This window comes from Nilaparvata lugens, chromosome 3 (assembly GCF_014356525.2).
Source record: "Nilaparvata lugens isolate BPH chromosome 3, ASM1435652v1, whole genome shotgun sequence".
Taxonomy (NCBI): Eukaryota; Metazoa; Arthropoda; class Insecta; order Hemiptera; family Delphacidae; genus Nilaparvata; species Nilaparvata lugens.
The window spans coordinates 84,259,186-84,286,788 of record NC_052506.1 but is presented as its reverse complement, the minus strand read 5'-3'; the positions used below and the strand labels follow the sequence as shown (position 1 = coordinate 84,286,788).

General features: G+C 34.7%; 1 protein-coding gene across 1 annotated transcript in view; it reads right to left on the bottom strand.

The window, feature by feature from the left end:
* The window catches only part of LOC111044161 (adenylate cyclase type 6), a gene marked incomplete in the record, with an annotated part of 477,477 nt that extends 454,496 nt beyond the window's left edge, over positions 1-22,981 (bottom strand). The window contains 1 exon segment of the mRNA XM_039424881.1: positions 22,034-22,981.
* Positions 22,982-27,603: the final 4,622 nt, after the last annotated feature.

Sequence of the window (27,603 nt, the reverse complement as noted above, 5' to 3'; positions counted from 1 at the left end):
CTTGACCTGTAAAAAGGTTTGAAGAATAAGTGTTAAAAATTTGAAGCTTATCAATCAATTCTCTCTAAAGTTATTGTAGAGCATACAAACAGACGGACAACGACATTGGCCTTCAGTAATTCAAAGATGAGAACTCGCTAACGCTCGTTCAATTGAAAACCAACACTTGTAGATAGATCGCCATTCTAGAGATCGATGATCAGTTTCATCAATAATTATTGTGGTCAATGTCATGACTATATATCGAATGTTATCAGTTTAAAAAAGCCTAGTATATATCAAATAAGAATTAGTATGGAAAAAATAAAGGCTAGTACATTGAAAATAATTCTACTCCCTTGCATGGCCGACCTACAAACTGTTCCCCTTTTCACCAGCTATCTCTGTATCTTTTTAATCTGTGAGGTCAACTTGCTTGAAAAGTACAGTAAGTCATGAATGAATAGGCCTAGTAGTCAACAGTCGAGCAGTACACCAACATCTTCAATTAGTATTCTCTAGCACTGCTAATAAGAGAAAATGTGTTTCATTAGCATAGTTTACGTTGTGTCACACAGCAATGCGGGACTGTATGCTAAGTTAGTGCTAGAACAAGGAGCCTGTCAGCTTGAAAAATGAGCAACAAAATACAACTCCAAAAATGTTTGGACGTGTTTTAGTGACAAGAGATTTGTCAAGAAAGGTGTGCGGGATTCTATTATTGGAGATAGTTCTATTAAAAATTATATTGATAAATATCACTACCAGGAGAAATCAATTATCGAGGCAGCAGAATACTTTATCCTCTACAGTATCCTTAATCAGAATTTATTATGAATGTCTGGAAAATAGTTTAATCCAATTTAGTCCTGATCCAATATAGGAGCTGAATCAATGGATCTATCTTCTCAAACAATATTCTTATCAATTTTAGTCAAAATAGAATAGCTCATTATTCTCCAACTAGGTGCTATAATAAAATTTTTTAAAAAGTTTCAAGTTAATGATATTGAATGAAAAGATATAGTGAGGCCCACGTTATAATGACAGTATTCGATCAACGTTGGTTTTGCTATCCTTGTCTATCATTCGACGAAGCCGGTGGTACTATCCTTTTCTAGGTCCACAACGATGACAATTATGTTTTCGACCGTTTAGAAATATAATAAATTAATTTAAAGATTCGGCATCGCAATTCTTCTATCTTTATCCATTGTCATTATAACGTGGACCACACTATAGTAAATGCACGCATTGGACAAGCACAATCATTCTACCACAGTCATATTACATACTACATACTATCATAATTGTATCCTTGACTAGTGTATTAAGTACAGTATTCCAAACAGTGAATGGTTCTCGTGTTACCAGATTCCTGAATTTTCATGATTAGAAGCTACTAGAACTTCTGATAGAATTTTTATTGAGGAATAATTGATTCAAGTCGACGGTTTTGCATTTCTCTTTATGTTTATATTTTTGTTTTGCATTTCTCTTTATGTTTATATGTTCCACATTTACAGGGAAACACAGCAATAGATTTATATGAAATTTGACAGGTATGTTCCTTTTTGAATTTCGCGTCGACGTATACATGAAGTTTTTTGAACCTTTTGATAATACAAAAGGAAAAGGAGTCTTCTTCGAACGCCAATATTACCGTAAAAAACAGACTTTGGAATTATTCATCATAAATCAGCTGTCGAGTGGATTATTAATTGCCTGCAATGACGCACGCAATTAATATCTCAATGTAACTTAGTAGAAAGTCAGCTGTCGTGTGGACTATTAATTGCAAGCGATGAGGCATGCAATTGGTAACTCAAAGTAGCATTGTTTACAACTTATTGTCGATACAACAACCTAAACAGCCATTAGTTGTTTGCACACCGATATCTCGCCGACACGTCAGGACAGGACATTCATTCTGATGGACAGTATTAGAGGAGGCTGTGGTTTTTAACTGCGCGATGTCTACTGTTCACAGAACTACTAGTTAGTTTTAAAACATGATTTATTTATCACTGAATGAAACTCACAATATCTCCACAAACACATATTCATTGAGTGAATGGGTTAACCATTTAATTGATAATGGGTTAACCATTTAATTGATAATGGGTTAACCATTATTAGTAGTAACACTAGTTCAACAAAGATTAGTGAACTGTAGAAAAGTAAACGTTATTAATCCATCAACCACTGGAGATTGATAGCAATGTAGCAACTAAAATGTTTTTGTAACAACGTTGCAAATGTAGTTTTTCTCATAAATGACTGTAACGATATTTTTCAAGCCTCAACTTCAAGACATATTAGCATCATCTATTCATATACGGTATATAAGTTGTGTGTTAGTTTGTTTGTTCCCTATAGACTTAAAAACTACTTGACAGAACGGCATGAAACTTTAAGGATATGTTGTGTGAATATTGGGGATGGTTTCTGACCAGAAATTTTAATGGGGGGGGGTCTAATAATATTATCAATTATTAATCCATTTTACAGACCTATGTTTTCGAAACTTTCGGCCGAGCGGCTACCGAAGAACGGAGAGATGATCATGATTCAAGATCATGCTGTAATATGAATTATTAGCATCTAAATTTAACAGCTGTAATAAACAGATAAATTGTGTACTGGTATTAAAACGGTAGTTTGGATTTGGAGTGTAGTTGTTTGGTACCAGCTGTAGATAATGGTTCCTTAAGGTGCGTACAGATATACGCGCCGCGAACATGAGCAATTTACTTTTAATCAGCTGACTATATCTGAAGAATGACAGAGTAATTTTCAATTTTTTTCAATTCAGCTTAGCTTATATTCATCCTGAAATGGAAGATGGAGAGAATATGGAATTCTGTGTGATTCATCGTACATCGCATATTTCCTGGACCATCTATTGACAATGAACAACTATGAACACATTGAATTCATTTAACCTATCTATTTTTTTTTTTAATTCAACACTTTACTGATATATATTACTACCAATTGATTGAGAAGAATATGTTTTCGGAATAATAAATGCTGCATGACTAAGCACATAGGATGTCCATTTATTGAGATGTAAATGAAAATATTGATTGTCAGATATATTTCATGATTTACCGAATAAAGTCAAGTGTGACATGAGACATTGACTTTTTGGCGGTACGAAGTTCGCCGGGCAAGCTAGTACGATTATAAAGTGACATAGACATTATTATTATTTAGTCATCAAACTTTAAATCATAATTCATAATGAAATCAAACCAACTATTTTAGGATGTGATGTAGGGTAGTAGCCTATTACACGAATACTGCAGCTTATGCAACATATATTACTAATGGAAATCCAAAGCCGGCGGTGATAATGCATTAGTTTGGTGCTATTAGGGGGTTTCCCAGGAGGGTGGAAGGGGTGGTAATGACAATGTAAAACGCTTTTCCAAGTGAAAACTTCACCTCTGAACAGAACATTCCTCTTAGCACTAATCTAGCTGGTAACATCTGGTAGAATGAGCAAGTTAACACCGAGTCTCATCATACTTCAATCTTGCATGATATTGATCATAATTAGAATGATGACAATTAATCAATTATATGATATAACTTATAATGAAACCTATTTGACCGAGCGAAGTGAGGTCTTAGATTCAAGTCGACGGTTTGGCATTTCTCTTAATGTTTAAATGCTTATATGTTTATATGTTGCGCATTTACGGCGAAACGCGGTAATAGATTTTCTTGAAATTTGACAGGTGTGTTCCTTTTTTAATTACGCGTCGACATATATACAAGGTTCTTGGAAATAATTTAGCATTTCAAGGATAATATAAAAGGAAAAAGGAGCCTCCTTCATCCGCCAATATTAGAGTAAAAATCAGACTATAGTTATTATTCACATAAATCAGCTGACAAGTGATTACACAGAAGTGTGGAGAAGCCAGTCTACTGCTGTATTTCCATAGGGTTTATAGTTTCAATCAGGTACTTGTTGATGAGAATATTGGGTGAGGTCTACTGTTCACAGAACCACTAGTAAATTGTTGTTTCAAATAATCTATTTCAAGACTAGTTATGCCATAGACAAAACATATTTATTTATTTGTGGATACAATTACTACAGATTATATAAATATGATCCAGGCTTAGCCCAAAACTATTTTATTCCCAAATTTTGATAATGAATAACAAAGATGATGATAATGAAGTCCAAAAAAATGGGCTTTGCTTGAAAGTTCAAATTCAATTTTGGTCTAGAAAATATAATGAGCTAGAAATATATTTCTGTACTAAGCATATTGGCTGGAGCATGAATCGTATGTTTTTTCTATGTTCTGGTATGCGTACACTTTATTAGTTTATTCTCGTTCCAAGAGAACTGGATTTCATTTTATAAGTAAAATGAGGAACGGTATTATTTTATTCTATTCTATGAGTAATGGTCATAGAATCCAAAATTGTCTAGAAACTCAAACAGGCTACCTAGCGTGCATTAATTCTCATTACTTATCAGTTCTAGTGCGTCCTCATAATATACTCCTGTATATAATATTAATAAGATTCATTTATTACTGACAGTATTGATTGAATAGAGAGCGTAAATACTGAAAGGGTATACACCATTAGACACTTCATGACGTTCGGTCTCGCTCTCTTATGAACGAACACTAGACCTCATGCTTCACTCAAAAACCGCACGCGTCAGCATAGTAATTATGCTCTCTCAGCATAGTTAGCTCCTTCAGACGGTGGATGATTACGAGATCAACCTAGGAAGAGAGAGAAAAAGAAGAGAGGAGATGGCTAGAAAGAGAGCTGAGAACGAAAAGAGCAAGGATGAGTAAGAGACCTAGGAAGATACCTGAAATTAAGTTCCACTCAGAATAGACTCACCATAGAAGTAGTTTACATAGAAGTAATTATAATTCCCACAAGAAGCATCTTCTTTTAAATCTAGCGCACTTTTGTACAATATTGTATCTATCGCTGACATTATTGATGATGATAATAATAATAGTAGCTTATTCTTTAGGCCCGGTTGCACAACAGCCGGTTATATTTTAACCGTGATTAATTTATCGAGAACCAGAGAAGGTGTTTTTCAAAAGACAGCAAATCAATCAAATCAAATCAAAGGTGTTTTTGAAAAGACAGCTTCTCTTATTGGTTCTCGTGGAATAAATCACGGTTAAAATTTAACCGGCACTAAAATAGAGTGAAAATATTGTTATTGAATTATACTATTAAAACTAGAGTGAAAAATATTGTTTGATATTGTGTGTTATTTAATTTTTCTTATATAATTCACAATATCACATCGGATACAACAGGTAATGACCCAAATATGTTTCCTTAACACAACAATAAACACAGTATTAATAGTTTAATCAAAAAAAAGAAGATACTAAAACTAATGCTTAAAAAGAAAAAAGTAATTAGAAAACTAGTTCTAAAACAGTGCTGTTAGTGTCATCACAATATAGCGTATAACATGACTATCTTTCAAAATCAAGGTAGTACAGGCAATCTGAGAGGCAATCTGTTGTAGTGAGAGGTAATTGGATAACCAATCAGGAGAGAGAAGGCCTGAATCTGTCAAATTGAAAATTTTGTTCATCACACAGCTACTAATGACACCCACTGGCAAACTTACCGGTACTAAAACTAGTTCAATTGTCATGGCCAATTGGGATCAGGAGGATAAAGTAGGCGGAGCTAAGATGTTTGAGATCAATATTTTTGAGAAAATGTACTCCATACGGTACCTAATCCCTTCCACTGGCGGGCTATGGGGGGCCTCGAAAATGTTTTGACCAATCAGGAGAAAGTAGGCGGGGCTTGAAGTCGTGCGATCTGAGTAGTTGTACATCACCCAGTAACTGTCTCCATTTAGTGGCAGAATTTGAAACCACGTCTCAGTTAACTGAGAAGCGCGAAGAGTGGGCGGAGCTACAAAATAACGACCAATCAGGAGAGAGTAGTGGGAGAAAGCTTGTAGGTGTGACTGAAGGCGTGGTTACAATCTGAATCTCTTTCGTGATTTTGTTATTCTTTTTCAAAATTGATTCATCTTTCATCTACCATAAAACTACAAATCAGACAAAATTCAATTGAGTTATAAATTAGTAGACGTATATACAGGAATTAAGTAGATTAAGCACAACTATCTCAATAAACTACTCCTTAAGGTTTCTTGAACGTTCAAGATGGAATAACAGTGCACAATATTTTGCAAAATGTCAAATATAAATTCAATAATTATGGTATATTTATACATAAATATCTACATAGTATTTCAGTTGAACTGAAAGTAATAATGTTTATCAGTCTGTATATGAGTATTGTGTATTCTAAATAATTGGTATTCTATGCTCCATTCGTGGATTGTACCCTCTTCCAATGTTTCCTTTGTTAATCTTTCAATAGTTCGCAATTTCTTCTTCTTGTGAGATGTCATGTTTCAAATTCTTATTTAGATTCAACTATAGGGGTTCATGTAGAATTAGTTCTTACTACAAAAGAAACTGGAAAATGTGAAATGAAGTACATAGGTGACCAAAGCAAGTTTTTTTGACTGTATGTATTCACTTGTGGTTGGAAAGATTGGGCTTTATGAGTCACATGACAATATACATTGAAAGCTGAGTGACCAAACATATAGGTTGAGATCCATGGTCTGAAACATTTTTTTCATGATTCAATGAAGTCGAAATGTCTACTTCTGAAAGAAAATAATTATTATTGATTCAAACAACGAGAATTTCTGTTTCAAAATCTTTTTATCTCCCATCTCCCAGCTCAAAAAAAAACTTGATAACAAACTGACAATGGAGTCTTTTGTAGACCTCGACATCAACAGAAAAGGAATTAACTTCAGCATTCCACAAAAAATGTCACTGTTTCTAATCATTTGAAATATCATTCTATCTGACAGGAGGAAAAATTGGAATGTAGCCTATTCTTCTGACCCTTATTTATTCAGAGTTGAACAGAAAGTAGTAATGTTTATCAGTCTGTATATGAGTATTCTGTATTTTGAATATAATGTCTGAATATTGTGCATTAATGTCAGATACATCCCTCTGAACAATCGCTATTGTATAATCATTCATTCAACAGATAAAGGATGAAGGTCTGGTTGCCATTGTTCATTTATATTGTATGTAATGAATGTAATCAATAATCTAGAATTCTAGAATATATTATGCATTCTCAGTAATATTCGAGTCTTCAATTCAACAAAACTTTCAGGTTTTTCTCAAGTGTTTTGCCTATACGTAAACTTGAAATATCAGGTTGATTTAGAGTAGAAAAATCGAATTATAGAATAATTAATAGAATTATCTAATGATTGTGAATCATACTATCTCATAATAAACTAGAGCGCACTAAACATGGATAATCAGATCCTTAATAATTATACATAAAACACTCGGATTCCTGTCTCTATATTGTACCATAATACCTTCGGGTGGTTTCATGACAGAAATAAGTGTATAGTATTTATTTGAAAATTAATTTGTTTTGAAGTAAAAATTGGACTTTAAAGTGAAAAGTGGAATCATAACCTCATTCCTTTTTCGAAAATTTTATTCATAAAATTTTGGGAGAAAAACACTTTTGGGCTATGCCTGTTGTCTTCTCCCAATCATACTATACTATTGTAATAATGATTTGTGATTTCCAATAGAATATTGAATGAAAAAGACTAAGAAATTGTCAAAAACCACTGATTTATTGATAATTGGAAAGTCCGGTTTCGGTTATTACACCATTGTCAATCTCTGATAAACAATCTCTGATCCAATAGAATAAATGAAAATTATCGTAATTATAGTACTGTTGCTCAATAATAAAGATATTGATATAGAATACAATGAGACTTGGTATTAGCTCTGGTCTTTAATCTAATAAAACACTACCAATACCTCTAATTTTTATGTCAAAATTTGAGAGGTCTTGAAAAATTCTCCAAATTTTCTGAGTTGTCTGTTGAGACTTTAATTCTTCAACACATTCAAATTCATTTCAACTCCAAATATCATGATTTCTGAGAGATTTATTTATTCATGGGAGTGCACAGATATAGTTGAAATCACTGTTACAATGAAATGTATATCTATAAGAGCTCCAAGATATCGGAGATGATATAATTCTGACAGACATGTAGCAATGAATGGAAGCAATCAGGCGAATATTAATGAGAAATGGCATGCGTTTCCGAGCCTATTTTAAGACAGCGTGCCTATTTTTTATTAGTGTTTGGAGCTTCCTATAATTTTTGCGCAAGGTCAAGTAAAGCCTGCTTTCTAACTAGGCAAGAGTTAACTGTTTAAACTCCGAGGAGATAGAACAAGATGATTTAACAGTTTTGATAAAACACGACGATTAACAGTTTTTCGTTATTCAATGAGCGCGTATTTCAGTGAGATTGATCACTTTTCCTATTGATTTATTTAGAGCTAGTTACTTCAATGAAGACTAACCTAATGTTTTGTTTTTTTTTGTGCTTCACTTTGATCATTCCCTTGTTGTATATGATATGATTTCATTGAGAATATTTTTTAGAGAATTGGGAACTATGTTGAGAATTTATGTTAAAATACTTTTGCAAAATTAATAGTAGTATTCAACCACAAAAAATAGAAACAATAGTTTGTTACTTCGAGATAACTGAACATTAAAACCTGCCATCAACCTTCGTAATATTATAATCAAGCTCGATTCTGTTTGCACCAAAATGAAGATGGGTAATTCCTCTATCTACCGGTTATATCACAGAATACAGCATTATAGTAGTTTTCTCTGGTTATATCTGTTTTTCTCGAAAACTTATTCAACTGAGTTCAAAAATGAAGAATAGAGCTGATGCGTTACATCTAGATTATTTTAACTACAACACACAACACTACATCTTCATAACGTAGCTCAATCATTGATGGATAATCCAATCAATACTGATTTTCAAAGAAGAATTTCAACAATTTTATATTGTTTTTAATTTCATCGACTGCTCTTCTCCAAAATTCAATAGTGATAGATTGTTGAAAAATCATGAAACCACGTATTTCGAAACTAAATTTATGACTCAAGGACGATTTTTCACTGAAAGTTATAATATTATTATGGTAGTTCTATAAAATTTATTAATACAGGGCTACTTATTTTTATTTATAAAATAGATTAAAAATAACATAAACTATTTAAAAACGTTTATTGAGAATTCATTTTTTAAAACCTGAAGATGGTGTGGAACACTGAAACTAGTTTGTATTAAAATTTGTATTTTTAATCTATCATCTCATTAGTTTCAAAAAAGGGTACTACAATTATTATTATATCTTATGAATATTATTATGATTCACACTGCTAGTAGAAGCTACTGCAGCTGAAGTAGTAGTGTTACTGAAGTTATTTGCTTTTCTTGCTTCACTAGTAAGAGAAAAAATCATATCACTTGCTTATACTGTTCCTGAATAACTAGAACGGAATTTAACAAAACAGAGATCATGCAAAATTAAACAGTTTTTTCTCTTATAGTATTAAACAACATCTTGAAACAAGAGTGTAATATCTTGAAACACTTGTTGACACGAGTTAGAATAACTGAATGAATAATAAATGAATGAATGAATGATAGTAAATTCAAACGTGAATCTCGACTACAAATTATAATGCGTCGACCTGTTTGAAAGGAGTTTACATATTTTTGGGCCAAACTATTGAACGATCCATTGTCTCTGTGTCAATGTGTCAAGCCTAGGCTACATGCTCCATCCATCTTTTTATCTACATGTATCACTGTTTTGCACCCGGGTTCAAACCCTCTCAATACCAAAAGTTTTTTAACCAGATCACTCCCGTGTTATCGGATGGGCACGTTAAGCTGTCGGTCCCGGCTGAAGTATGACAGTCGTAAGGCCCATTGACGGCTTAAATTATATATTCAGGCGGTGGGACCTTCCCGCAAGGGACTCCCCACCAACAAAAGCCATACGAATTTACTTTTTTACTGTTTTGCACTAGAATAAGAGACAAATCCACATATCAAACAAAACAATTTAGTATACTTAAAAATTAGAATCACCAAATTAGTCCGAATCTATTGAAAATATCAAAATGTCAACCTTTTTTAATACATGTAGGCAACTGCTTTAGCACTACACGACACTACACGATCATTACTTATGACATTATCTCCACCAAAAGCGAGTGATGATGACTGAAAATCATAGAATCACCAAATTAGTCCGAATCTATTGAAAATATCAAAATGTCAAGCTTTTTTAATACATGTAGGCAACTGCTTTAGCGTACAGCTCTGTTTTGCACTAGAATAAGAGAAGACAAATCCACAAATCAAACAAAACAATTTAGTATACTTAAAAATAAGAATCACTAAATTATTCAGAATCTATTGAAAATATCAAAATGTCAACCCTATTTAAAACATGTAGGCAACTGCTTTAGCGTACAGTTTACAAGTTAACATCTTATAAATTGATTCTATCATTCAACAAAGCGGATAGCGCTATCTCTTTCTCGCTTTGATCTGTTGCCAGATCGTTTTTTAACAATGTAGAATGGATAATTGACTAACAAAATAGGTTCCACAGTTCTGGATGGAAGTTTTTCGAATGTTTTGATGAACTGTCGCAGATGTTCTTCTCCAAATGCATTTCCTTCTAGGTGCAATCACTTCACTGTCGCTGTCCATGATTGTACAATCTTGCAGAGCGAACTGAAAAATGGCGATATACTGATGCACGACACTACACGATCATTACTCATGACATTATCTCCACCAAAAGCGAGTAATGATGACTGAAAATCAGAAAATTCGGATTTTTGTCATTACTATCTATGCCTCACTACACGATCATTATTAATGACATTAGTCTCCAGTAATGACATTAATAATGACCGTCTGAGGTATGCTTAACAGCTGATTCTTAACATTATGAAACACTAGCCGTCAGGCTTGCTTCGCTCGCCATATCCGTCTAGCCAGGGGGCTCCGCCCCCTGGACCCCCGACTGGATCGACCAAGAATGAAATCAGCAGGCTCGCTTCGCTCGCCTGCATTTTTCATTTGAGCATTTTTATCATATGCTAGGACAATCCAGTCGGGGGCCAGACTAAACGTCTGGCTAAACGGATATAGCGAGTGAAGCGAGCCTGACGGCTAGTAATATAATATTCCCAGGATTGAAGTAGCAGTGCCCAATTAATTTTTCCGCGATAAATGCATTTAAATCTTCAACTTGGTGCCAACCTAACAAAGTCAACCCAACTTAATGCCAACCTGACAAAATTATTAATTTAGTTGCCAGTTAACAACTGTTTCGAAGAGGTACTCTATCTAGATTATAGTTCTATAGTAACATATGATATGGAAATTTCAATTATAATTAAGAGATTGGAAGAAGAAGAATATACATGCTAAAAGACGAAATTTAAACCCTTAAAAACAACCCTTAGAGTTCAAATATTGCCAAAAGATTTCTTAGTGCGCCTCTAAAGGGCCAACTGAACATACCTACCAAATTTGAACGTTTTTGGTCCGGTAGATTTTTAGTACTGCGAGTGAGTGAGTGAGTCAGTCAGTCAGTCAGATGTGTGGACGCACCTTTAGATGTTACAGAACATTTATACAGATCAAAGGCCAAAGCAACATAATTATCTCATATAATAAAGGAAAAGAACTGACTTAAACACGTACGGAATAGAAAAATTCTGTTTAACACATAATGACGTCTCAACTACTGGACTATTAACTTGACATGTTGCATATTCAATTGAGTTCAATTCAATTTATTTTTTTCCTTCTGAATACAATTCAAAGCAGTTACATAGAATCTTGAGAGTAGATTAAATTTATATAGATTATTTATTAACCGAGGATGGTTATAGACCTATTTTCGATTCTTAAAGATTTGATCAGATCAAGTTTTCAATTTGTCAAGTTTTAAAATAGACCCTTGCGGAGCACGGGTTACCTGCTAGTTTCTGATTTACTCATAATCTTGATCAAATCTAATATCAATCCAAATATTGTTTATTCATATGTATAGAAAGTGATACCAGTGCTCCTAAATTTGGACCATTTTCATCAGAATTAGGAAGGGAAAGAGTTTTGGGTTTATCCTGTTGATTCTCTCCCAATCATTAATTTGATATTGTGATTGTGGAATGTAAAAGATGAATAAATTTAGCTCTTTTATCAATCACCATCCACCTGATCCTAAATACTTGTTCGTGATTGGCTGATTTGGTTTATTTAACACACAGCAAATGACGACTACAATATTTGAAATGACGCTGCTACATGAAATAGTGGGTGTGATAGAATTATGATTCCCAATACAGGATATAACTCTATCTATGATATTCCAGTACTTGGTATTTCATGTGATAGTTACTATAGCCATAGAGAAACAATTATAGCGTAAGTAGATATCCCATTGTATGGAGAATTTATGTCGCAACTTTTACTGTTATCTCAAGCCGATTACTGTCGATTATTGTAAATTTTTACTGTTTTGTTGGGGTGAGAGTGTATGAACGGCACAATTTGAGAGACTACCAGCGTCACACAGCTTCATGGGGAAGAACTAAGTGAACTATCGGCTTGGGATAACAGTAAAAGTTGCACCATAAACGCCCTATACCATGAGATATCTACTTATGCTATCGTTTCTCTATGCTCTACTATGTGAAAACGGCGAAATGGTGGTTCTGATAGAATGATAATTCCCAATACAAGATAGTATACAATACAAGATAGTGAAACATAATTATTGTGAGTAAAACAAGAAAATTGATTTTGCGAAGTACATTTTCACTCTAATCTCACAGTTTTCAAGTTTTCGAGTGGAAATCTTCATTCTTATTACGGAAATTAATATGCTACTCGATCTCAAATAGAATGGGGATGTATGGAGGCTACCTATGTTTCTATTTTCATGGCCAATCGCCAATCTTTAATGAATAGAACTGTTGTAAGATTCAAATTTTTGACCCGGAATCAGTAGGCTAACTATTCCTACTGAGATTTATCTTGATCTGGGCTAAGTGCTTCACTAACTGAAGGTTCGATCAGTTGATACAATACAGTTGATCCTGTTGATACAACCCAGCACAAATATTTTACATTGATATTAGAATACTAGCCGGCAGGCTCGCTTCGCTCGCCATACCCGTCTAGCCAGGGGGCTCCGCCCCCTGGACCCCCGACTGGATTGTCCAAAAATGAGATCAGCGGGCTCGCTTCGCTCGCCTGCATGTAGGCCTCAGCGGAACCTCTGTACCGAATTTTAACGTAATTATATCAATTTGATCTCGAAAAACACCTGTTACTATAACGACTCAACTCAACTTAATGCCAACCTGACAAAATTATTAATTTAGTTACCAGTTAACAATTGTTTCGAAGAGGTACTCTCTCGAGATTAATAGTTCTATATTAACATATGTTATGGACATTTTTCAATTTTAATAAATTAAGAGAAATAAGAAGAATATACATGATAAAAGACGAACTTTAAACCCTTAAAAACCACCCTTAGAGTTAAAATATTGCCAAAAGATTTCTTAGTGCGCCTCTAAAGGGCCAACTGAACATACCTACCAAATTTGAACGTTTTTGGTCCGGTAGATTTTTAGTTCTGCGAGTGAGTGAGTGAGTGATGAGTCAGTCAGTCAGTGAGTGAGTGCCATTTCGCTTTTATATATATATATATATATAGATTAACTCATAATGCCAATTAACATATATATTTTCGTATGTGGACATTAAAAGTAGTCTCTTGTACAATACAGTATCTAAACGGTTTTGTTAGCACAGAACGCTGTTGATGAGGTTTTATTCAGAAGGAAAGTAAATTAATTACGATGTGTGAAACAGTGAAATTGGAGTAATATCAGTAATGAATATGAACAAACACTAATCCCAATTACCTTATTGTTTACAAGCTAATTTACTCAAATGTCATAGCCATTATAATGTCCTAATTTAAAATCAACACAATCTAGAGAACTTCCTAAAAATTTCGGGCAAAATAATTGGGAGAAACAAGAAAATTGCTAGCATCCGTTTGCTTCTCACTCTTTTATTTCACTTTTCTATCTACACCATTCTCTCTTTCTCTCTCTCTCTCTCTCTCTCTACTCTTTTGTGTCTCTTCCCCCTTCTATTCGCCCTCAGGCTGGCGTTGTTTGTCTTGCATCGTACGCAAGCTAAAATAATAGACAGACTCAAGCAATGTTTATTTTTTATTAAAATACGTACGGTAGCACCAAGGTGCTGTATAATTTTTGACAACAATGTGATGCGTTATTACTATGCTGATTCTTATTTAGACTTCCTTTGAATTCAGTACAGACTTGAGGAAGTTTATGATGATTAATTTGTTGCATATCTGTATTCTCGGTTTTTGTAGAAGAGTAATTAGTATAATAAAAGCTACAACCATTGCTGCAGTCTACGCGTAGACTATACTATTTGTCTATATATTAATTTATAGTGATATTTGAATACCATATTCATATTCACTAAAATATTGATAAAAATAGATAGAAGAAGATAGAAGATTAGAAGAAGATAGAAGATAGATAGAATAGATAGAAAATTGATAAATATTGATAGGAGAATTCAACATGATATCCGTTACCTCTCCATAGTAGCTTCAAATATTCAGAAACAAATTAGTTCTGTACCTCTTCAAAAGAAAAATACTTCATACACACAAAATATCCTATCAATTACGGAACCAATGAAGATAGTAGTTTTAACAGTGCTTTCAAAGTCAACCGAATTGACATATTATCAGGGAACTTGTCAAAAACGTAGTATGTAACTTGTGACCGTAGTTGTTGTGAGTTAGTCAATGACATTCGCTTAAGTAAGTGTTCAAAGTCAACAAAAATTGCGAGACTAGTCGTCGATGCAATTTTATCGATAGACCGGCAAGTGTTTCCTCAATTTTTCTTGACAGGTTGACATGCGGAAAATTTCTGCCGGCTCAAACGACGATTTAATCTGATTGACGATGTGCGAAACTTTGGGGACTATTTTTAGATTTTTAAATTCACCAGAACGATTTATTGGATATGGTAGCAAACGCATACATTTGGTTGTCATTCGAGGGAAGATTTAATCGCTAATAATCTTGGGCCCATGAGCTCTATCTCGGTTTGATCCGCTGTTTGTTTGAACCATGTATGTAACACCTTATAATAAATTTATATTTTGCTTTGACGCTTGTTACACCACTTTGGCCCTGTTGCACAAAAGCCGGTTGATTATTAATTTTTATTAGCCGTGATTATTAATTTCACGAGAACCTATCCGAGAAGGTTTTTTTTGAAAAGACGGCTTCTCCGATTGGTTCTCGTGGAATTAATCACGGTTAAAATTCAACCGGCTTTTGTGCAAACGGCACTTTGTGTTTAATGCCGATAAAAAATTATTGATTGATCGATTGATTGATTAATGTTAACTTGGATTGGCATTTAACGTGGATGGGCCTTATTATTCTGGATTCTGGAATCACAGTTTCAATAATTGAATTTTAAAAAATATAAAATATTGCTGTTCAAGATTCAGAACCTCGTTTTTCGATCCCCATTCACAGGTTATTGTTCGTTCCGATTTCATCAATATTTCCTGATCTCTTGATTTGATTTTATCGTTTGAGATTATTATTTTACAAGCTCTACTAATCTCTTGAATTTATTGTATTTCATTTTATATTGATTTTTGTTTTGATTTTAGAAATAGTTCCAACTCGTACATCCTTGAATTGCAATCTATCACATATACAGTAGAAACATAACCTATTTTTTGGCCATTTTATTAATTTATCAAAATTTGGGAATGGAATAGATTTGGGCCAAGCATGTTGTTCCTTCCTAATCATATTTATATGATTTGTGATTCTGTCCACGAATAAATAAATAAATATATCGTTTGGCATCAACATACTTACTATGAATGGAGATTTGTGATTGGATGTTGGTTGACCTATCACGCATCAGCTGTAGTTGGAATGCTCCGCCTAAACAATGGGTGTGTTTTGTCTCCGCCAATGACATCCTCCCACCAAGGTCAGCCAATCATAAACTAGATGGCTCCATTCATGGTACCATAAAATATCCTGTTTATTCAGACTTCAGTTTACTAGAGCAGCAGCTCTCAATCTGTTTCAAAGATCACACTCCTTTTTGGTAAACTCAAATCTTGTGTCCCCCTTTATACACTGAAGAAGGGCTTAATTCTAGTTTTTACACCTGAAACATGCATACTTCTTCTTCTTCTTCTTCATTGGCTGTGCCTTTTCCCATGTAAATGGAGTCGGCATTCCTTTCTCTTAGTCTGCTTCTCCACAAAGCCCTATCCAATGCTTCCTCTCTCCTCCAACCACTCTCCCGCAAGTCAGCCGCTATTCTATCTCCCCACCTCATCCTAGGTCTACCTCGTCCTCTCACACCATCCAAAACCAAATCCTGCACTCTTCGTCCAATATAATCCTCCTCCCGTCGCTGTACATGCCCAAACCACCTCATCCTTGTCTCCTGCATTTTCTTTCCCAGTGGTCCAACTTTTACACTTTTCTCTAATCAATTCATTTCTTATTTTATCTCTTCTTGTAACCCCACACATCCATCTTAACATTCTCATCTCAGTCACTTCCATCTTTCCTTCCTGTTTCTTTGAAATGGGACATGTTTCTGTTCCATACAGCATAGCTGGTCTCACAACTGATCTGGTCTCACACTTTTCCCTTCATTTGACAATTCACTCTCTTATCACAAAGGAACATACATACTTGCACAGCAGAAAAAACCGTAGATGAACCGACAGTGGCTCTAACTTTTAATTTTTGTAAGGTCGATTTCTACTAACTGTGAGTATCACCCAGGAAGTTCACCTACCTAAAATAGTTCTTATTGAGAGGGAAAGAGAGAGATACGGTGAAGCACAATTGAAATTCCCTAGAAATTTCGATTGGTATGGATAAAAATATACATTCATTTTCGACTGGAAATGGATATCAAAGTATGAGTATAGTAGTTCATACTCTAAATAATGGAGAGATAAGCATATTGAATAGAAATATTCATATTTCCTTTGATGGCAAACAGATAGGATCTCTCCAGTCTTTCCATGCAAATGTCAATACCGTATCATAAAAATGTACTCGTACCATGTGAGAGAGTAAGAGCATACATAGTGAAAGAGTGGAGAAAAAGGGCTTCAAGTGTCGGCTTATGAGGCAATATCAAGCTGGAAATATATTTCCGATTTCGAGGAGTAATATTCGAGGATATGAGATCTTAGAGATGTCTGCGAGCCTCTTTAATGTATATCAGATGAAGAAGTAAATACGTTTAGAACGATTGACGTATTTTTGACCGAACGAAGTGAGGTCTAAGATTCAAGTCGACGGTTTGGCATTTCTCTCAATGTTTAAATGTTCATATGTTTATATATTTATATGTTGCGCATTTACGGCGAAACGCACGGTAATAGATTTTCATGAAATTTGACAGGTATGTTCCTTTTTAAATTGCGCGTCGACGTATATACAAGGTTTTTGGAAATTTTGCATTTCAAGGATAATATAAAAGGAAAAAGGAGCCTCCTTCATACGCCAATATTAGAGTAAAAATCAGACTATAGATTTATTCATCATAAATCAGCTGATAAAGTGATTACACAGATGTGTAGAGAAGCCAGTCTATTACTGTATTTGTATAAAGTCTATAGATTCAATCAAAGACATTAAAGAGGTCTTTAAGCTGGGTTTACACCAAAGTTATTAACAAAATGGTTATAACTTGATCCTTATAGATTCTATTAGATTGAACGGAAGTTGACAAACACATATTTTCATCAGTTAAGTTATTTTCAATCTAATATAATCTAAAAGGATTGAGTTATTAACATTTTTTAATAAATTTGGTCTAATCGCAGCTTTAAGGTCTTTGGTTTCAATATTTTGTTTTGCAGTCATGGTATTATTATGCGTGCCCATCAGTATCAATATTCTCACATTCGAAAAAACTAATTTAATAGGTGAATAAAAAAAACAAATGAACTAAATAATGCTGGAGAAATTATAATAATATATTTTTGATTCTAAAAAAAATAATTTTCATCAGATAGGAAGATCATCACGGAACTGGATGAATTATATCATATGGAATACAATAATTCAAACGTGAATTGAGTTTGTTAACATTTAAAACAGTTGACATCTGGTACTTGTGGATGAGAATACTGCGTGAGGTCTACTGTTCACAGAGCTACTAGTACTTTCTTGGTATGATGTCAAGAATCAAATACGATTCGTCGGTTTTCGTTTAAAGCGAAACTGAAAATTCCCTTGTAGCTACATGAATGTAATTTGAAATATTCGAATACTTGAGAATTGATCATTCAATTTAGACATTCTTCTTTAGGCCAATAAATTATTTATTTTTCCAACTCTTTTGTATTTTTTATTGGAACTGTGTATTGGAACTACAGTGCGACGGTGTGAATAGGACAATCTCGATCAGACAAATCCATTCTCAAACTTCTCTCCAAGAGATTGAAATGTCAAAACAAACATAAACATGCTTAGGCCTACTGAAACGTGTAGCCTACAAAACCGTTCCGTTGCTTTAGAAATTTTACAAAAACTGGACATGAGTTCAACAAGGCTGCTTTGCTATTTGCTTTTTCCCAGGTATTATTCATCATTGCTTTCTTCTTCAGCTGTACCTGTCAGAGTTGAATGCAGCAATATCAAGAAGGCTGAGTAGACGGTGAAAACAAATAATAATGTCGTAGAAGACACAATTTTTTACGACGATCATGCTTGGAATGTTTTGTGCGATAAATAGTCTCACATACTCTAGTCAACTCTGCTTGTAACTTCTACTTCTCCTTCTTGTTATTCTTCGTCTGTTGACATTATTTACTGCCTCTTCTTCTTCCCCTTTCTTTCATAACCCTCCTCCTCTAGAATCTTCTCCCTTCTCTCTTTCCTCAAACTCATTTTCACACAGACACATTGATCTTGAGAGAATTAACCATCTGTGTTCTTTTTTTTATCCAAAAATGTGAATAATGATTTTGATTCTTTGGCGTCCCTCTCCACCTTTTAACGTGTTTTAATGAGGAATTCCTGTTCACAATATGAAGCTGCTTCTGTCTCTGCTACAAAATAATGTTCGGAACAGTGAATCTCGGAAATAATTAACAATCCTACAATCGCAGTCAGTTGCACAAGAGTGCAACAAGTGCAACAAGGTTGCACAAAGTGCCGGTTGCACAAAAGCCGGCTAAATTTTAACCGTGATTAATTCCACAAGAACCAATCAGAGAAGCCGCCTTTCCAAAAAAGCCTTTTCTGATTGGTTCTCGTAAAGTTAATCACGGTTAAAATTTAACCGGTTTCTGGGCAACCGGACCTAAGATTCATTTCACTTATCGCCATTGCACTTTGAAGTCAATGAATTTAGTCAGCTGTGCTAATAGTTGTGTTTCTTTTCTGGCTCAAAATTTTTTAAAATTACTGAAAAATTTTCAATTTGTAGAGATTTGAGTGAAATATTTTTGTTGTTAATTAGTTTTAAAATATCAAAATTCAAAATTTTTAGTTTAGTCATTAGTTTTGAAGTGTAAATTTGACTTTTTGAAGTGAAAAGTGGAATCTAACCTCATTCTTTTTTGAAACTTTTATTTGTAAAAATTTGGGAGAAGACAGTTTTGGGCTATGCCTGTTGTCTTCTCCCAATCATATTTTAATTATGATTTGTGATTGTGAATAAAATAGAGGCTAAAGTGCACGTCAAGTGCCAACATACCTGTCATCAAATTTTTGGTTGGGATCGATTTATTATGTTATTTTGAGCACAAAATCACAAAGATTAAACGGCGCTCACTATTGTTTTTAAAATAAACTAAGTTCAATGTATCAGTACTTTACATGCATTCAACCTATAAGTAGCAACAAAATAACATACTAAATCGATCCCAACCAAAAATTCGATAATAGGTATGTTGGCACTGGACGTGCACTTACACCAAAATAGATAAATAAATAAATTCTTTCCTAAATTTTTCCCTGAGCTAAGCCACTTTGATTGGAATGAAATACACTTCAATTCATCACATTCTGTGCTCATACATTTCAATAGGCTCTAATTTATGATAGAATCAAAAACATCAGGTAATTTTCTCATTTCAACACATCTTTTGAAACAGTTGCACTCACTCCACTGATTATTTTCCCTTCCGCTTTTGCATACAGTGGCTGAGGATGTTTCCTTTTGCCGTCATTTACCAGGGTTGTAAATATTATCTTGGTGAGTATCTCTTTTGAGATGTCTCCTTCAAGATACGTTTTATTGAGATGCGGGGTCCATTGAGATGAGGAGAGAGTTAATTGAGAACTGAAAGATGATCCCGTTTTCAAAGAGATGTAGTTTTCTCTTGATCCTAATATTCTTCTTTTCTGTATGACCGCTGAACTCCCTCTTTCTCTCTCACACACACATACACTCTCTCTATCTCTCTTTTTCTCTCTCTCACTCCAGTCAGTAACTATGTCACCGGCAGAGCCTTCTTATTCGTTCGCTCATTTTTCCCATTAAATAACTGAAAAGGGCTCTCGACAACCCTCCTTCTCAGAATAAGCTTCTCCGAAAATGGGTTCTATATCCCTAGAATCTCTCCTTTTTCTTCTCTTTCCCACTCTCATTCCTTATTCTGTTCATTTTTCTCTTCTCCTTTCCACCGTCTTCGTTTTCCGTCCTTGTTCTCCTTCCTTCCTTCCTTATTTCCTTTCCCTGTTATTTCCTTTTCCTCTCCCTTCTTCTCCTGTTGTTAGTGTATGGCTTGGAATGTGGGAAGCCCCCAAGGAAGTTCTACTTTGCCAACATAGCCACAATCTTCTTCTTCTTCTTCTTCTTCTTCTCTTCTTCTTCTTCTTCTTCTCTTCTTCTTCTTCTTCTTCTTCTTCTTCTTCTTCTTCTTCTTCTTCTTCTTCTTCTTCTTCTCTTCTCTTCTTCTTCTCTTCTTCTTCTTCTCTTCTTCTTCTTCTTCTTCTTCTTCTTCTTCTTCTTCTTCTTCTTCTCTTCTTCTTCTTCTTCTTCTTCTTCTTCTTCTTCTTCTTCTTCTTCTCTTCTTCTTCTTCTTCTCTTCTTCTTCTTCTTCTTCTTCTTCTTCTTCTTCTTCTTCTTCTTCTTCTTCTCTTCTTCTTCTTCTCTTCTTCTTCTTCTTCTTCTTCTTCTCTTCTTCTTCTTCTTCTTCTCCTTCTTCTTCTTCTTCTTCTTCTTCTTCTTCTTCTTCTTCTTCTTCTTCTTCTTCTTCTTCTTCTTCTTCTTCTTCTTCTCCTCCTCCTCCTTCTCCTTCTCCTTCTCTCACAACTACCACCTTCACTTTTTATTTTTCATTTACATGTTTTATCTTCTCACCTTATTTTCCATATTTTACCTCCTCTCCTCCTGTTGGTATTTTCCTCCTTCTCCTACTCCCTCATCTTATCCTCTTCTTTTCTCTCTCCTTCTCCCACGCTACTTCCCATTTCCTACTTTTTGTGTTCCTCTCTTTCCCTTTAATGCCTTCATTTCATCAAGAATAAATTCCAATATCAGAATCATTTGATAATTCATTGTAACTTCATTTTATAAAATCATTTTTATTGCTAGCTCTCTCATTCTACTCATTAGTACCAAAATTAATTATAGTTAAAACACATTTATTATAAGATAAGAAGAGTTCATAGTCTCCAGTATGGTTGCTCCCATATTGCTCTAAATGTGGATGAATGAACATTTGGAAACTGAAAATACATAATGTCAACGAAAGCTCAAATATTACAGTTTTAACCAAAATATCGTACATAAAAAATGTATTCTTCTGTCTCTTACCTGATATGTCTTAATCCTTCAGCATGGATCCAAGTGGAGTGTCGGTTGAGCGACGTAGAAGTGGTCTGAATGTGTTGTGGTGACCGCGGCTAGATTTGTTGCACCATCAAGAAATATTATGAGGGTTTTCTTTATGATCTTGAACAAGCTTAGAGAAGATACCCGTCCATTTTCAAGTTGATGGCTAGTCAATGTCTGTGTTTTAAGATTAAAATTCTCAGTAAAATTGAGAGAAATAAGCTTACAATGTGGAAAGTCAAGTATCACGGAAAGTATCCCCAATCAAAGAAATGTTTCCTCAATTTTATGCAAACTGTTCAGCGTTAAACGACGTTGGCACTGGTTTGAAGACTTGAGGTGACCGTTTTCATGAAAATGTTAACACTCCGAGTTTCTTCACCTTTTTGCAACAATTTTATTGTGAGTCTAGCGGCGAGAGAACTAGCAGCAAATCGTTATGTATAGTACAAGTTTTGTTACCGTTTTGTAGAGGATTCGGGCGTAAAGTATTTTAGCTGGAATATGTTTTGATCGTATTTATACAAGTAGTTTCGTTATGGAATCTGAACTACTGATTCGTGTGCAATGGTTCTTGCATGACATATTAAAGACAATCGTAAATAATGAAGAGGGGAATGATTGAATCCATCAACCAATCAATGAATCTTACAAATGTACAATCTCTCAGGGTTGGGCGAAGTTTGAAACAGGATTCACAGCGTCAAAATGATCAAAGTTACGATTTCAGAGGATTCACTCTCTTAAGATGATTATGTCTTAAGTTAACAAAATTACGATTTCAGACAATTTACGAACAGTAAAACAACAAAGGAACTTATGAAGAAACGTTTCAATGATTATTTTGGGTTGAAGTTAAGCGACGTGGAACTGGCCTCGATGCGTTTGGGTGACCGTCTTCGGAGATGACCGGTCTCTGTTCGGAATTCAGCCACTTACAAGCTGACTCGGAACAGTATGGGTGAGCGTTTTGAGATGTAACCTGGTGCGCGGAACGGTAGATGTGTTTCACTGTATCGATGTCGCACTTTGTCGACGTCTGTCGGAGAGCGACGCGACGACACACCTTGACGACGGTTCGCGAGCGACTGACGAGTCGGGACGTCGGGACGCCACAGGTCGCCGTCGCACTGCGCATGTGTCATGCGTCGCTCTCTTTCCCTGCTCTCTCTCACATTTGCTTTCATCACATTTGCACCACTCTCTTATCGTTCCTCTTTGTCCCGATCTTCTCCGCGACTTCACACTTTGTCATCATCTTCTCCAGAACTCAGATTCGAGTTTGATTTAGGGCGAAACCACACGAGTTACATCAACATAAGGAAAAGGAATTGGGATTCATTTTTTATAGAACTAGCCGTCAGGCTCGTTTCGCTCGCCATATCAGTCTAGCCAAAGGGCTCGGCCCCCTGGACCCCCGACTGGATCGTCCGAAAATGAGATCAGCGGGCTCGCTTCGCTCGCCTGCATTTTTCATTTGAGCATGCTTCATTCCATCAGGAAGTCAAAGTACTGAGAAAACGCAGAAAAGCTGAGAAAAACGTTGGAAAAAAGCTTATCTTTGATGAAATATTGAAGTCACCTCATCACAAAATTTTTAGACCCTATCTAAACCTCTGTACAAAATTTGAACATTTTCTGTCTATTACTTGATGAAAGAACTGAGAAAACGCAAAAAAACTGTTAATTTTCTGGTATCTTTGGCGTTATTTCAAATTCCCTCTAACACAACATTATTACACCCCAGTTGAACTTCTGTAGTGAATTTGAACATTTTCTGTTCATTTGTTCTCGATAAATCTGAGAAAAAGCAAAAAACGTTGGAAAAACGCTAATTTTGGGCGTATCTTTGAAGTTATTCAAATTCCTAAAACACGTTATTATATTAATGGAGGAAGATAGGAAAACTGTGTTGCCGATCCTTGTCACTGCATTCTTAAAGCCGTGTCCACACTGAACAAATGTTCGGCAATCATGTTTGTTGAGGAGCTCTGGGACAAACATTTTAAAAAGTTTGGACAATCATTGTTTGTCAAACAAAATATTACTGTTTTTCCAAAGATTTTCAAAGTTGACAGCTGTAAAACATAAAACCTGTTCTTCCCACTTACAAATATTTTGTTTGGTGACGCGTCCACACTGGCCACAGGCAAACATTGTTTGTGAAACATAATAAAATTTCCCAAACTTTTCCAACAAACGTGTTTGTCGAACATTTGTTCAGTGTGGACACGGCCTTAGAGGATAACTGATACCGGTATATCTAATGTAATATTAACTGTTCATTGTTGTTCATAATGAGTGATAGAGAGGTTTATTCGCCAAGAAAATATATTTTTCAATGACTGGGTAATGAACTTTCATAATTGAGATTGAATATTTTGTTTATATGATTTCTACATTGTAAAACACGATCTGGCAACGATACGAAGCTAAGAGAAGTAAGTTTTAATAATAATAATAATTTCTCTGGATGTTGGACGACACATCCAGAGGAGTTTATCCATAAATTCAGGAACATTACATATTATTTTCTCATACATTTTCAATAATACAACAATATTCAAGGTTTTAAAAATGATACATCACTATTATATATTTTGTAGAATGATAGACAAGGATAGCAACACCAATGTTGATCAAATAATGTCTTTAATAATAATGTCTTTAGAACGTGGACCTCAGAATAAACAATCTAAACTCCTTATAGATGCCATCAACGCTTTCCTTCCAGCCTATGCTGTCAGTTTAAAGTGATTGCCACTATTTTAAATACTGATAAATAATCGATCTTGTAATCGACCTGAGATGATGAGGTGAATGCCACTTAAGGTTGTTAAACACTGACCATCGATCTTGCAATCGACCTGAGATGAGTGAGAGGGACACTGACCATTGATCATGCAAGTGGCCTTAGGTGAGTGAGTGAGACAGAGAGCAGATTTGTGATTGGATCAGAGCAGTTCGGATCAGGAGGATTCAAGGTGAGGAGGACTGAGCAGATTATGCAAATTATTGTCTCCTAGTCCGGATTACTGGCACTGCCATTGGAGGGTAGGTGTGGAGGGTTAGGTCTATCTGGACAACAAGGTTGTCTCTGTATAGACTTTGCTACGTATGCTATCAGTGAATATCTAGAATGTCAGTTAATTCTTCGAGAGGAAAGTGTTTAGAAGGATTCGAGTGTCGGAGAAATAATTGTTAAGAGTATTTTGAAAAAAATCATCAACCATTTTCCATTCTGCTGCATGTTTCAAAACTGAAAGTGTGTGTTTCGTAGAAAATTGAGGTGGATCCAATTCTGAGTGATTGAGTTATTCTACCTTCTTTAGTAAATATCGGGGCACCGAGCTTTGCTCGTTATTTCATTATTGATAAACAGAACACAATTCTTTAAAATGATTGGGGAAGGACTAACAGGCACAGCCCAAAACTGTTTCTTCCCCGAACTTTGATTTACACTCTATAAATAGTCCAAAAGGAAGTTCATTTTTCATACACTTGAATTCAGGTCCAAATTTCAGTCCAAACATTTGAAAACAGAAAATTTCTAATTCAGATTGTTTACAAACCAAATTGAAGAACAAATTAACTCTCACTAATCACTTAAAACTGTAAAATAATTATTAACTTTGAAAATTATGATATACTCTAATTGAGAATGATATACCATGTCATATCAACAAATCAGATTATTTTGATCAAGTCGATAAAAATTTCTAGATATTATTTCTCGTGAGATAATCTGATGGATTCAACAGCTGAAAATGATTCTATCTCTCTCCCACACAGTCACTTCCATCTTCCGTTATCAACAGACGACGAAATTATCATGTGTTTTTCCAAGGATGAATAATTATTATCCTTTTCTTGTCCTTCAGCGAGTTTTCCCAGGGATGAGAGCTAGTGCAATCGAAGCTTATATCATAAACCTACTATGTTCCAAATTTCTTGAAAATCATTGGATCCGTTTTCGAGATCCGTTGGACATAAATATATAACCATATAAATATATACAGAAATTGCTCGATTGATATAATAGGATACCACTAACGTTTTAGTACTGTAAAATGTGACTTTTCAATAATAAAGGTCGGCAGAATACATTCAGTACAAACAGTTTTCATTCAGTATAGACAGACTATGAGCTTAACAAGTTAATGTGATTGTTTCAACAGTAATTTGAAGCATTGTTGAAATTGTGTGAATGAAATAGATAAGCGATGAATTTAAATCATTTAGACGAGATGCATCATAGGCCTAGATAACTTTCTACGTTGCTATTGGAGGTAGAATAGCTTATTGAAGCTTACTTCAACCTCCTTAACTCTATTAATGTTTAAAATTATCATCTGTACAAAATTTCAATTTCTTAGTCACATTTTTTGCAATCATCACAGTAAAATAGTAGAATATTGAATGGTAGAGAAGTAATTTTCATGTAAACTATTTCAATTTTTGAAAGAATGCAATGCGGCAACGTTAATTCATTTTCTGTTCATCTTGGTTGTTAAGACATGGGAACATGATTAACTTGTGTCATAATCTATTTTTACATCCAAGTTTGCCTCAAATATCCACTTTCTTTAATCTTTTCCAAATTACTTAAACAGCATACTAGTTCCTCTATCTGGAATAATAAAATTATAATTTAAACATTAATCTTCATATTACAATACGGTCTGTAAATCTAGAGTAAAGTATTTATTGTCATATATTATGTGGCCTCCCAATATATGAATCAATTCATTTATTGTACAAACACTGATCATTGGAATTACTAGAATACCAGTTATGTTAACACTAAACTTTTGATGGGTTGGTATCTTCCGGTTTGTAATGAGTATATATTTGAATACCTTATTTGAAAATTCTATGCAGTATAATCCACGGACATAGTAAAGTTTTGGCTGATTGCTTGTTTTTCTTCCCGGAATATTGTATTTGGATAGCGTCATTCAATAAATAAATTAATAAACTCTGTTCAAAGCTGACCAAGGTGAAGTGACCAATGATTGATGTGGATTGGAACTCTCTCTCACTCCTCCTCCTCAACCTCTACTTCTCCTCCTCCTACACCACTACCACCACCTCCACCTCATCCTCCACCTCCTACTCATCCTCATCCTCATTCCCCTCCTCCTACACAAGGAGAATTGAGTGCAGGAGAGATCGATTTGTTTGCTTTATGCAATCAGAAAGCAGCTCGAAGCTATTTGTCCAATTCTAGCGGCTTTTCCCTTGACATGACTGTTGTTATACCGAGAACCACCCTGTATACAATGTTAATCTACAACTGATTACTTGCTACAATCGATAGCCTACAATCTATTGTATATCATGATTGTCCAGAGTGAATCTTGGGTCGAGTTTATTGCAATATAGAGATGACTGTCGATCATTCTACACTCGTATGTATCAAGTATAATAATTTTCTATAAACTGTAAATTAAATGTATGTTTTATTACATTTTTGGTCAATACGGTACCCATAGGAACCTGCACAATCTACAATTTAGAAGCTTAGTTCATTCTATCACGCCCCATCATCAGCAAATAATAAAAAATCATCCTATCAACTCCAGGAATATAAGTCGCATTATTGATATAATACAGCACATTATTATAATTTTTGTCATTTTTATAATTATTATATCAAGAATCAAGAATTGTATTGTTGATAAAACAACA